Raw genomic sequence first — 11,697 nt, 5'->3', positions numbered from 1 at the left:
TAATCTTTATACTGATAGCTCCTATTTGGCCTCCTCTATTCCCTTATTAGAGACTGTTCCTTATATTAAGCCCACCACCAATGCCACACCTCTTTTTTCAGAATTACAGAAATTAATTCATCAGAGAGATCATCGGTTTTTTATTGGACATATTCATGCACATTCTGGTCTCCCTGGACCTTTGGCTATGGGGAATAATGTTACCGATAGAGCCACCCAAATATTTCTCTCCATCAACCCAGATCCTATTAATCAAGCTCAACAGGCCCATGCACTTCATCATCTCAATGCCCATACATTGCGCCTTCTTTTCATAATTACTCAGGAACAAACTAGACAAATTAAGAAATGCCAAAACTGTGTCACTCAATTACCTTCTCCCCATTTAGGAGTTAACCCTCGAGGGCTAGTTCCCAATGAAATTTGGCAAATGGATGTAACTCATATCCCTTCTTTCGGAAAGCTCAAATATCTGCATGTTACAATTGATACCTTCAGTGGATTTATTTATGCCACTCTTCAGGCAGGAGAAGCATCCAAAAATGTTATATCTCATGTCCTAGCCTGCCTCTCCATTCTGGGCAAGCCCTCTACAATTAAGACAGATAATGGCCCTGGATATACTGGGAAAAATTTTCAAGACAGCAATTACAGATATTACACATCACAGATATTCCTTTTAATCCACAAGGCCAAGGTATTGTTGAAAGAGCCCATCAGTCCATCAAGAATACCTTATATAAGTTAAAAGCAACCTCACTTTATCCCTCTGTCAGCTCCCCCAAAAATGTTTTACATCATGCCTTATTTGTCCTTAATTTCCTCACCTTGGATGTCAATGGGAAATCAGCTGCTGACCGCCTTTGGCATCCCCAGACTAGCAAACAATATGCTAAAGTCATGTGGAAGGATCCACTTACGGCCGCCTGGAATGGCCCAGGTCCGGTCCTCATTTGGGGCCACGGTCATGCCTGTGTCTATGATACATCAAATAAGGCTGCCAGATGGTTTCCTGAAAGATTTCTCAGACAGATGGATTCTTTTGATAATTAACCTTTTTGTCCAGGTGACCTACATCCCTGAGACCCTCTCCTTTTCCTTTCTAGGTTTCCAAGGCCAAAATGCCCTCAAGTGTGAATTTCCGATCCTTGCTTCCCCTGGTCTTCATCAAAACTTCATATGGAGGCTTTGGCAATCCCAGCAAAGCTCTGCTTCATCTTCAGCAACAACAAGGAAGTCCCTACCAATGCCTTGGAGGCACTTTCTCGAGTTATACTCGCCCCACTGGGATATATCAGTCTCAGGATTGTGGGGATAAAATGGCTTATCTTCTATATCAGTCTGGATCTAAATGGAAATGCATCCCTAAACCTAAACCCCTCCCTCCATCCCCAGATGGCGGACTCCCCCCATGTCCTTGCCAAACTTTTAAAGAATCCATGCATTCCTCCTGTTATCAACAATATCAAGAATGCTCCCAAGGGGATAAAATATATTATACTGCCACCCTCCTCAAAGAGCAGTCAGCTAGCCTTGGAGGCGATTGGTCTAATAACCCCCAAGTCCTTGGATCAACCAATAAACTCATGACCGCTGGATGTTCTGGAGAGGTTGGACAAAAAGTTTGTTGGCATCGCTCTCCCTCTGTTTACATTACAGATGGAGATGGCCCCCAAGATCAAGCCAAACAAAAATATGTTAAAGATCGTATTGATCAAATCATTGAGGCACAAGTCCCTTCTCTTAGATATCATCCTTTAGCCAATATTCATTCCCGTACAAAGGATGCATTGGATGGGGCCACCCTTGATATTTTGATTCAGATCCACCAGCTTCTAAATATCACCAACCCCTCATTAGCTCAGGATTGTTGGCTCTGCCTTAAACAGGGCCCATTTGTTCCCTTGGCAATTCCCCTGCCTAATATTAGTTTTGATTTTGATAAAGCTAATTGCTATATTTTTCCCCTATTCTAATAGTTTTGGAATCCCCTCTTCCTTATAATTTTACCCCCCAATGTATTTATAGTATGCCTTTAAATGATAGTTTTGATATAGATGTGGGATTTATTACCTTTGTTAATTATAGTTATCGTCAAAGTATTGTTAATCGCATAGCCTTATGTTCTGGAAATTCCTCTGTATTTGTTTGTGGAAATTCTTATGCATATTCCTTTTTGCCTAAAAATTGGACAGGTACATGTTTAAGCGCTGCTGTTTTGCCCAATATTAATATTATCTCAGGAGATACCCCTGTCCCAATTCCCACCTTTGATTTTATAGCTGGAAGACCCAAACGGGCTGTACAGCTCATTCCCTTAATGATTGGTCTAGGAATTTCTACTGCCATTGGCACCGGGACCGCTGGCCTAGGTGTCTCCTTGCACAAATATGCCAAATTGTCTCAACAATTGATTGATGATGTTCAAACCTTGTCTGATACTATGCAATATCTGCAAGATCAAATTGATTCCCTTGCAGAGGTTGTCCTTCAAAATAGAAGAGGTTTAGATATGCTCACTGCTGAACAAGGAGAAATCTGTCTTGCCCTCCAAGAACAATGTTGTTTTTATGCAAATAAGTCTGGTATTGTTAGGGATAAGATCAAAACCTTACAGGAAGATTTAGAAAAACACAGAAGGGAATTACGTGAAAACCCCCTCTGGACTGGGCTCAGTGGGTTTCTGCCTTATCTCTTCCCTCTATTGGGGCCCCTATTAGGGCTCCTGATATTATTAACCATCGGGCCTCTAATATTTAAGAGGCTTACGGCCTTTATTAAACAACAGATAGGTACCATGCAAGCCAAAGCCATTCAAATCCATTACCATCGTCTTGATCTGGCCGATCAGGAGGAAAATTACTTGCAGATCCGAACGTCTATGAAGACTAGAGGATAAACCTGACATCTGAGAGGTCCAAAAGAGAATATTACCAAGTCCTTACAGTCACAGTTACTGGAGGGCCTTGAAATACCCTTGAAGTCTTCCGGAGGCTTCTCCTCTCTTGCTACAGTTGACCCCAATGACGGGTAAGACAGTCAATGCCTGACTGATCAACCTAAGACAGGGGCTTCTGTCGAGATGTCAAGGCCATCTTTTCCTCTATCAACAACCTGCTTCTCTGACACCCCTCGCCTCCCCTCATTGACTTGCATGGTATATATCCCTTCCTCAATTTTTATAATGGAGAAGGGGGAGATGTGGTAGACTAAGCTGCTAGCCTGTCCTAAGTAAAAACCAAACAGCCTCCATGTTGACCCGCTGATCACCCCACCACCACAGACGCGTCGTTACCCATGACAACGGGTTTGCGCAGACAAGTGACCTGATCCGTTACATAGTAACATTGTGTTACACTATTGTTACATTCTCCTCCCAAAGTTTATGGTTAACTATTTCCTCTTACAATTTTGCGGTTTTTGCCTTTATAAACTGCCTGTATCTGCAAATAAATGAGACCTTGACAACTCTTTGCTTGGTCTCCTTCTCTCCGCGCCCGTCTTGTCTCATTTCCAGGTACTTCCCCTTCTTGAGCTCTGCCAATTACTGACCCCGCTGGCCGGGGCATCCATTTTCGCAGCGTCTGCTCACTAAGCAGTACCCTTCCCTCGCCGCCCAAGTTTGCCCCGCAAGGTTCTCAAAGCTGCTGGCCCTGGGCCCAGCACAGGGCCGAGCTCTCCCAGGGCCATTTTCAGACTTTACCTTGAAAGAAATCTTCACCCTCGACGGCGAGGATTGGCCAGTTACAGCCTGCAGGTCGAATTAGGATTGCCACCTGTTCCTCACAGATACTGGAGCTGAAAATAGGTTTCATGTTCTTTAATTACTGGAAAGTAAAAGAAAAATATTTTGTGATGCATAAAAATTATGTCAAATTCAAATTTCCACGTCCATAAGATTTAATAGGAACACAGCCTTACTTAGATGGATGTCATATTTCTTGCTCTTGTGCTACAATGAGATTTGAGTTCTTGGGACAAAGATTTTTTTCTTTTAAACTTTCTTTGCTCCCCTGGGGATTGAACCCACAGCCTTGCGCATGCCAGGCAAGTGCTCTGCCACTGAGCTACACCCCCAGCCCACATGGTGGAGACCTTTAGGTTTTTGTCACTGCTTTCTGAAGCTGCAGGTGCATGCAGTCTGAGGGACACTGTTCTAATGAGACGGCATTCAATGCCTTGTGGATCACTGCACCATGGCATTTTACTTGACTCTTTTATGGCTAGTCCGTACCCATCACGTCCAAATAAGAAAAACGTAGGCAGCCAATGTTCTTGGATCCTGTGTGTCCGGTAAGCTCTCAGGCCATTTTCTCAGGTCTAACTTTGATACACGGTGCGTCTGTGTGGCCCTGATTTAACGGGATCAGTTTACAGGTGGCAATTTTTATTAACATAATTAATTTATCAGCTCGTGTCTTACAATTGTGCTATGCAACTAGGAGTTGCTTGTGGTTTGGGATTTTTGTCTTTTGGATAATTTGGTGATTATCTATTATCACAGGTGAGTTACCAAATTATTCTGCCTGTGTGTTTGTACCTAGAAAGGAGCAAAATGTTACTTTATAAGATGGAGTCATTTAGGGCAAAGCACAGCCTGAAGCACACTGTGTTACACAGCATGGAAAGGAGTATGAACGCACAGCAGGAACAGCCTGTCCTACGCATGCTCTCCACCCCTGGTAGTAACTTTGGAAAACTGCTTTATGCAGACTTGATAATATTTCTTAATCAATTCAAACTTTAGATTGTGAGGCCAAAAAATGCTTCTAGGCAAAACTTACAGCATGATAAAGTCATAGAGACGATAGGTAATATCGAGCGGCTTCAAGCTCTTTGCACACTGTCAAAGTTAAAACAAAAAGCCGAATCTCTAGTCTCCATTTACAACAGGTATTTTTTTCCTGAGCTCAAATGACAACTGCAGAAGTGTTTCTCTGACCTCAATGCAAGGACAAAGGAAATTTCCACATTTCAAGATCCATTTAACTGTGCAATTCAGGAGTTTCTATCCAAGCTGCAGTGGAACGGATTCATCTACAGCCTAATGGCATGCTCAAAATCACTGCTGAGCGGAGAGTCTAATGGAATTCCATGAAAGTCTTACGAGCATGCTCGGATTAAATAATGTGTTCATGAATTGTGGTGGTGGACAGCCTCTATCTGTTTAAAACAGAGCATTTCGGGTGAACACACACGGGAAACCTCACCTCAGACCAGCATTAAAAGATGAACATTCACAGTTGGAGGATGGAACAATGACTTTGCAAACCAATTAAGCAAGGCGTTAGCCTCCCCAGCCCCAAATTCCATTGTTTCATTAGGAGACTTGCATCACAAAAGAACTGCTCTTAATTATTTGGTTTTAAAGTTTGTCAGTAGAAAGTTTCATACAAATTTGTTTTCTCTTTCTCATAGTAGTGCTCGCATAATATTTTGACTCTTGGCTGCGAAACCTGAAACGCTAACTCTGTGCCCCAGTACAGAAAAGGCTCACCCGCTGGTGCTCTGGAAGACTAGAATCTCGGTTCCGGAGGGCCCTTCAGCGGGACCCTGCCTCTTCCGTACTTCGCGGGGTCCCTCCCCCACCTCACGCTCCTCCCCTTGGTGTGCCGGCTAGGAATTCTTCCAAATGCCTTCTGTCCGCTTAGAACCGTTTAATCCTCAGCCCGTGCGCTTGTTTTACCCTTGTTGTCTCTGTCCCAGTCTGTGCTGCCGTTACCTCCCTTGAACCATTGTCACCGCTTCCCGGATGCTCAGAAGCCAGAGGGACCTTCGCCTCACCATGCCCCTTCCCTCCGTCTCTCCACAAAAATCTCACTCTCCCTGAAGTCTCATTTCCGCTGAAACAAAACCCCAAGTCCCCACCAGCCTGTGTCATGGCTCTGGCCTCCCCTCCCTCTCTCTGGTCGGCCACAGGGATGTGAGCACAAGGCCTCACTGCTTGGAGTCCCTCTCATCTTCCCCCCTCCCATTTCTCACACGCACACACACACACACACACACACACACACCCGCTTAGCAAGCTCTGATAGGTGTGATTCTCAGATAATTGTGTATCCCTGGGAGGCTACCCTTCTGGGGGTTTTGTTTTTCTTTTCTTTTCTTTTCTTCTTTCTTCCTCTTCTTCCTCCCCCTCCCCCGCCTCTCCTTCTCCTGTACCAAGGATCAAATTCACGACCTCGCAGTTCGAGTCAGGCAGCAGCGCTACTGAGCTGAATCCCCAGCTCCTTCTACCCTTCTGGTTTAAATGGACTCTCCATGCAGTTGAATAAAAACACTCCGGAATGTACTTTTGAAGTTTTGTTATCTCGGAAAGCCCTTCCAGGACTAGCTGATTTTTAGAGACAGCAAAGAACTTCCTTAAGAGCATGTTTTTCATATACAAACCGACCGATCCAAGTCTACAACTCGGCCATGTTCTGATCTAATCTCAGACACTATGCCAATATTCTCTGCCCTAAAGCATCCTGGGCCAGGTAACAAGCAACTGGAATTTTTCAAACTGCCAGTCCTAAAGAGTTTACACGGCCCTACCTTGCTTTTTCCGAGGAGATGTCAATAGCTACGTGCGTGCCTAGACTTCTTGCTCATGTCTTCTGCCACGTGTCCCCAATCTGATGCCTCTCCTTGGCCCTGCGTGCCATGTGGCAACCCTTCCTTGGGACCTGTGAGTACAAGTTTCTTCCAAGACTCATTTTATTTCCTCCCATGATCACGCCTACTTCACCATGTCATGTCCAAAGTCACATTCTTAGAACATCAACCCTGGGTGATCTCATGTCGCATGCACTCCTTTAGTTGCCAGTAATGGAAAACAGACTGTACTGGGCCAGGGTCTGTGTGCTACAGACTTTGAGTGCCTGCTCCTAAGGCCTTTGGCGGATGGGATGAGCCCACTACACGATGGAAGGGTCTGCGCTCCTCAGAGTTTGCTGGTTTAAATGTTACACACAGACACCCCCAAACACCTTCACAGAAACACCTAAATCGGTGTCTGATCAAATGGTTCTGCAGAGCGCAGCTAAGGGAACGCATTCAGGAGACTGGGAGAGGCTCAGGGACGTGACCACACGCACGGGGAACGGTCTCCTGAAGCTCGTGTAAGATCAGCAGACGCCAACATGGTGCTGACAAAACCTCCACAGAAGAACGGAGGCTTTGGTTTGTATCAAGATCCCAGATCCATGACTGGAGCCCTCGGAAGACAAATTCAGGAGGTCCAGGAGGAATTCGCGAATCCATTCCTCTTCAAGGCTGGACAAAGCCCAGTTAGCAAGATAATATGAAAATGAGCAGTGGCTGGAAGTACTTTGAAAGAAGTATGGGGCATTATTCACTGCAGCTAGGTCTTTGTTCTTTTTGTTTGTTTGTTTTTGTTTTTGGTACCAGGGATTGAATTCAGGACCTTGCACTTGCAAGGCAGGCACAGTGCCACTAAGCTAAATCCCCAGCCCAAGGTCTTTGTTCTTTGACACCTTTTCCAATTGTGCTTAACGCTTTCACCTTGGGGATCATTATACGAACTGTTTATGTTTCATTCTTTTAACAGTGTGCTATTAAAAAATCGAAAAAGGACAGTCTTTGACCCAGTTAACCATTGTTAGTGAGAATTGCATTTAGTGGTGGCTTAATTAATACCTAGAAATGAAGCAACTTCTAGAATGCTAGCTTTGCAAATCTTAAGCTAAAACTTACCCCGGGATAGCAGAAGTCCCAGCCTGTTGTTGTGATGTATTCCTTGCGAACACCTGACTGCAATCTCTTCCCTGCTTGTTTCTCCTCTTCTGATTGTCAGTCTCCTACAAGATCTAAAATTTTCAACAAAGAACAACGTTATATTCTTGGGGTTTTTGTTTTGTTTTGTGTTTTTAGGTACTGGGGATTGAACCCTGGACCTTGCACTTGCAAAGCAGGCACAATGCCACTGAGCTAAATCCCCGGGCCTGTGTATTGTTTTTTTTTAGAGCAGAATTTATTTTTTATTAGTACATGTGTATAGTACATAATGATTTCATCCCCTATGTGGAGTTGGTTCATGTACATAATACATCTCAATTTTCATCCCAGTTTTACCCACTCCTTCCATATCTTGATCCCTTTCCCATTTGAGGAAGATCTATCTCCCAACTTCCTATTATGTACCTTTAATCTGTTCTTTGTAATTTTGGATTCTCATCCTAGAGAAACCATGTGATATCTGAGCTTGTATGTCCGTTTTATTTCATACATCCTTCTGTCCTACTTTCCATTACAAATTCTTTATCTTTCCACTTCACGAGTGTACAGTGAATTGCTACCATTCTTTTTTTACAGCCCTGGTTCCTGCAAATTTCCTAAATTTAGTATTCATGCTTTTCATTCTGTAGAAACAAACCTCCCACTATGGTCTTCACAAAACCGCATACGTCCACCTGTAAAAGATTCCGGCAATCCGAAAGGGATTTAGTACGAGAACAGGACAGCGGGGATTCTGTGCTGCCCTCTTCTACATCTTCCGGGAAGGCCTTAGTGGAACCCCGGCTGGCAAATCCACAAAGAGCGCACGTGGTGATTTCCATTCCTACCTCCCACCAAAAGGCAAAGTTCTCCACAGCACACTACTTTTATGTAGGAAAACATGGAGGGACGGAAAACTGGTAGAGGTAAGAAGAGCTCCTCTACTGCTCACTGGTGAGGGAGGAAACCTGGCCTGTATAGCACGGATGTGAAAATGAGGTGACATTTTTCACAGCACTACTATCCTTAATCTCTGCGGTGAGTAGATCACCTAGGAAGAGAATGTCTCACACATTCTAAAGGGCTGCCGGTCCAGTCTGTGGCTACCCACCTTTTTCTTTCTTTCTCTTTGCCCTCTACGTACTTGTAGAAATTTTAGTGCCTATTGGTACCTTTGGCAGGGGCTGAAACAGGAAAAAGAATTAAAATTCAAGTTAGCTTTTTCATAGAAGCTTTGCTGAAATGTGGGAGAATAAAATTTCTGGCAATAAGTAAATTTTAACTTAGCAGTTGCTATCAATCTTGTCTGTGAAATTAAACAGTTGGATTGGTATTTGTGAAAGCTCATGTTCTTGGCTTCCCCAAACATTGTTACGTACACTCAATTTAAGGAATTAGAACACAAGTGATTTTCTAGATTTCACTATGATTTCTGTGTTTATCTGTGCAAGAGCAGTTTCAGACTTTTGTGGACTACTCAAGACTCTTACAGACAAGCTGCTTTAATCAGTAATACCAATATTGATGAAAAGACTAAGAAAGCCAATTTTAACAGAAATATCAAAGTAGAGAAGAATCCTAAAATCTCTCTGCTTTTCTAGATAATCCCGTGTTAGATTTATATCATTCTCTTCCAATCTTTCAACATAGCTTGGCAAAAATAGATCCCTGAGTGCTTCACGGACAAGGTACTTACAGGGATGTACTGTTACCCATTTCTGGCCCGTTCTTTCAGTCCACAGAAATGGTTGTTCTCATATTGACACAGCTGCTGAGAGGCACAAAATTCAGAGAAATCTCATCCCTGCCTCTCAGCTACTCTAGGTATAGGACTGTGCTACGCTGGTGGCAGCTTCCAAGAGATTGTGCCTGCCTGTCTAGTTGGTGATACTAGAAATTGTTTTCATTGCACATTTCCTGAAAACCCTTGAGATTCTATGGGCTTATAAACAACTCAGCTAGATACTGCAGTGCTCTGTACAGAGAAAGTTGGGGAAAGCAATAGAATTCAGAGCCACACTTCTGTCCACAGTATCTGACAAGAAAGGAAGAATAGAATACTATAAGAATAATGAGAAAGAAAGGGCTCATTTATCCCAAAGTCAAATATGGTAAAATGTCAGAGGGCCTATGTCAAGAAAGGACATTTTGGGCTGGGGATGTAGCTCAGTGGCACCACACCTGCCTCATAAGCGCAAGGTCCTGAGTTCGATCCCTCTGCAAGGCTGGTGTAGTGGGGCTTGGCGTATGATGCTCGAATTCCTGGCTGGTGGAAGTGTTCTGCTACCCACCTTATATCTGGGACACCTTCTGAAAATGAGCTGGGATTGAGCTCAGTAAGAACTGGGGAAGAAAAATGATGAGCTTTCTGAGCCCAAGACTTTAGGCTCAGTATACCTACAACCTCGTCCGAGTCTTGTCATATCAGTCCTTGGGTCTGCACATCAAGAAGAATGGAATTTCATTTTAGGCCATGGGGATACCGCTCCAAGTAACGGTGCGCGGTGATACTTGTTTATTCCCTTCATTTGGGGAGTGTAAAATCTACCTGGTAGAATGTAAGAAACAGTATTTTATAAAACTAGCACTGCTACAAAGATCTGTCTTTGGGCCCCTGGGGAACTACACAGGCCCTTGAGTAACCCACCTTTGAACCTCAGGGCGGCTTCAGGAGACTGCCCAGTGATGGGCTTCAGTTAAGATCTGAATATTCCGAGCCAAACTGAATGTTGGAATTCCCTCCCCCTCCCTCTCCCTCTCTCTCCCCTTTCCCTCTTTCTAGATATCTTCTTTGTATTTAGTTTTAACTCTGTGAACACAGGTTAACCTTTGGAAGAATCATTACCCGTGTTTACCTACAGTACGGACCCAGGCAACTTTTTAAAGAATGAAATTTGAAATAACATAGCTGACTTCTACTTTTTTAAACTTCTGTAACAGAAGCAATTTTAGGATGCCACTGGTACTGGAGGAATGAGAGTTTTTAGTGCTAATGATCAAACCTAGGGCCTTGTGCATGTTATACAAGTGCTCTGTCTCTGAGCTATGCCCGCAGCCCCAGGTGCAATGATTTTTGATGACTCCAAAAAAATAAACAAGTGAGCCGGGTGTGGTGGTGCACACCTGTAATCCCAGCACTAGGGAGGCTGAGGCAGGAGGATCGCTGTGAGTTCGAGACCAGACTGGGCTACATAGTGAGTTCCAGGTCAGTCTCAGCTACATAGTAAGACCCTGTCTCAAAAAAACAAACAAACAAGTGAGATTATATCAAACTAAGAAGCTTCCAGAAAGCAAAAGAAGGGAAGCAATCACACAGGGAAGAAACAACTTATAGAGTGGGAGAAAATCTTGTGAACTATTCATGAGACAAAAGGTTGATATTCAGGATATTTAATGATATCAACAAACAAAACAAAAACCAAATAATCCAACCAACAAATAGGCAAATAACTTAGACATATGTTGAATCATAGTAAGAGCCTCAGAAATGCTGCTTTTGAATTTTTATCATAGGGATATAATCTGAAAATCAACAAAACTTGATGGCACAATAATGTAAAAACATAAATGTCTGCAGAAACTAAAAGAAAAACAATGTAAATGTCAACATCAGGGACATTAGTAGTTTTCCTGTTGCTGGGACAAAATACCCGACACTCAAAGTTAAAAGGAGAAAGGTTTATTTACTTCACAGTTTGTAGAAGTTGCAGTCCACAAGTGGCTGGCTCCAAGGCAAGGTGGCAGACAGGCCTTGCAGAAGCGAAACAGTTCATGGTGGCCAGAAAGTAGCAAAACCCACAAAGAATCTAACAGCATTTTTCTGCCCCTTTTAGCCAGACTACATAGGGCTGGTAGCACTCATACCTTTAGTCCTAGCCCCCTTGAGCTCAGCATTGTACTGTGAATCAATTCCACAGTCACATACACACCCTCTAGATCCAGCCAATTCTGAAAAAAAAAAAAAAAAAAAAAGCCCCA

General features: G+C 43.5%; 2 long non-coding RNA genes across 5 annotated transcripts in view; one reads left to right on the top strand and one right to left on the bottom strand.

The window, feature by feature from the left end:
- Positions 1 to 6,978, bottom strand: part of LOC104867938 — a 14,311-nt gene extending 7,333 nt beyond the window's left edge. For 2 of the 3 annotated variants that reach the window (XR_781898.3, XR_781899.3), the window contains exons 1-2: positions 6,538 to 6,975; positions 3,704 to 3,827 (exon numbers count right to left, since the gene is read on the bottom strand). This is a non-coding gene — a long non-coding RNA (uncharacterized LOC104867938). Of the gene's footprint in view, positions 1 to 3,703; positions 3,828 to 6,537 lie in introns of all 3 variants that reach the window. The other variant, XR_781900.2, reaches the window with a different exon arrangement.
- A 1,132-nt stretch (positions 6,979 to 8,110) lies between these two features.
- Positions 8,111 to 11,697, top strand: part of LOC104867939 — a 16,877-nt gene continuing 13,290 nt past the window's right edge. Inside the window, exon 1 of one of the 2 annotated variants that reach the window (XR_781901.3) lies at positions 8,111 to 8,757. This is a non-coding gene — a long non-coding RNA (uncharacterized LOC104867939). The remainder of the gene's footprint in view (positions 8,758 to 11,697) is intronic. The other variant, XR_781902.2, reaches the window with a different exon arrangement.

This window comes from Fukomys damarensis, unplaced genomic scaffold, assembly GCF_012274545.1.
Source record: "Fukomys damarensis isolate Sample0158 unplaced genomic scaffold, DMR_v1.0_HiC HiC_scaffold_17, whole genome shotgun sequence".
Lineage (NCBI taxonomy): Eukaryota > Metazoa > Chordata > Mammalia > Rodentia > Bathyergidae > Fukomys > Fukomys damarensis.
Note: the sequence above shows the minus strand (reverse complement) of the source record. Positions and strands in the feature narration are given on the sequence as shown.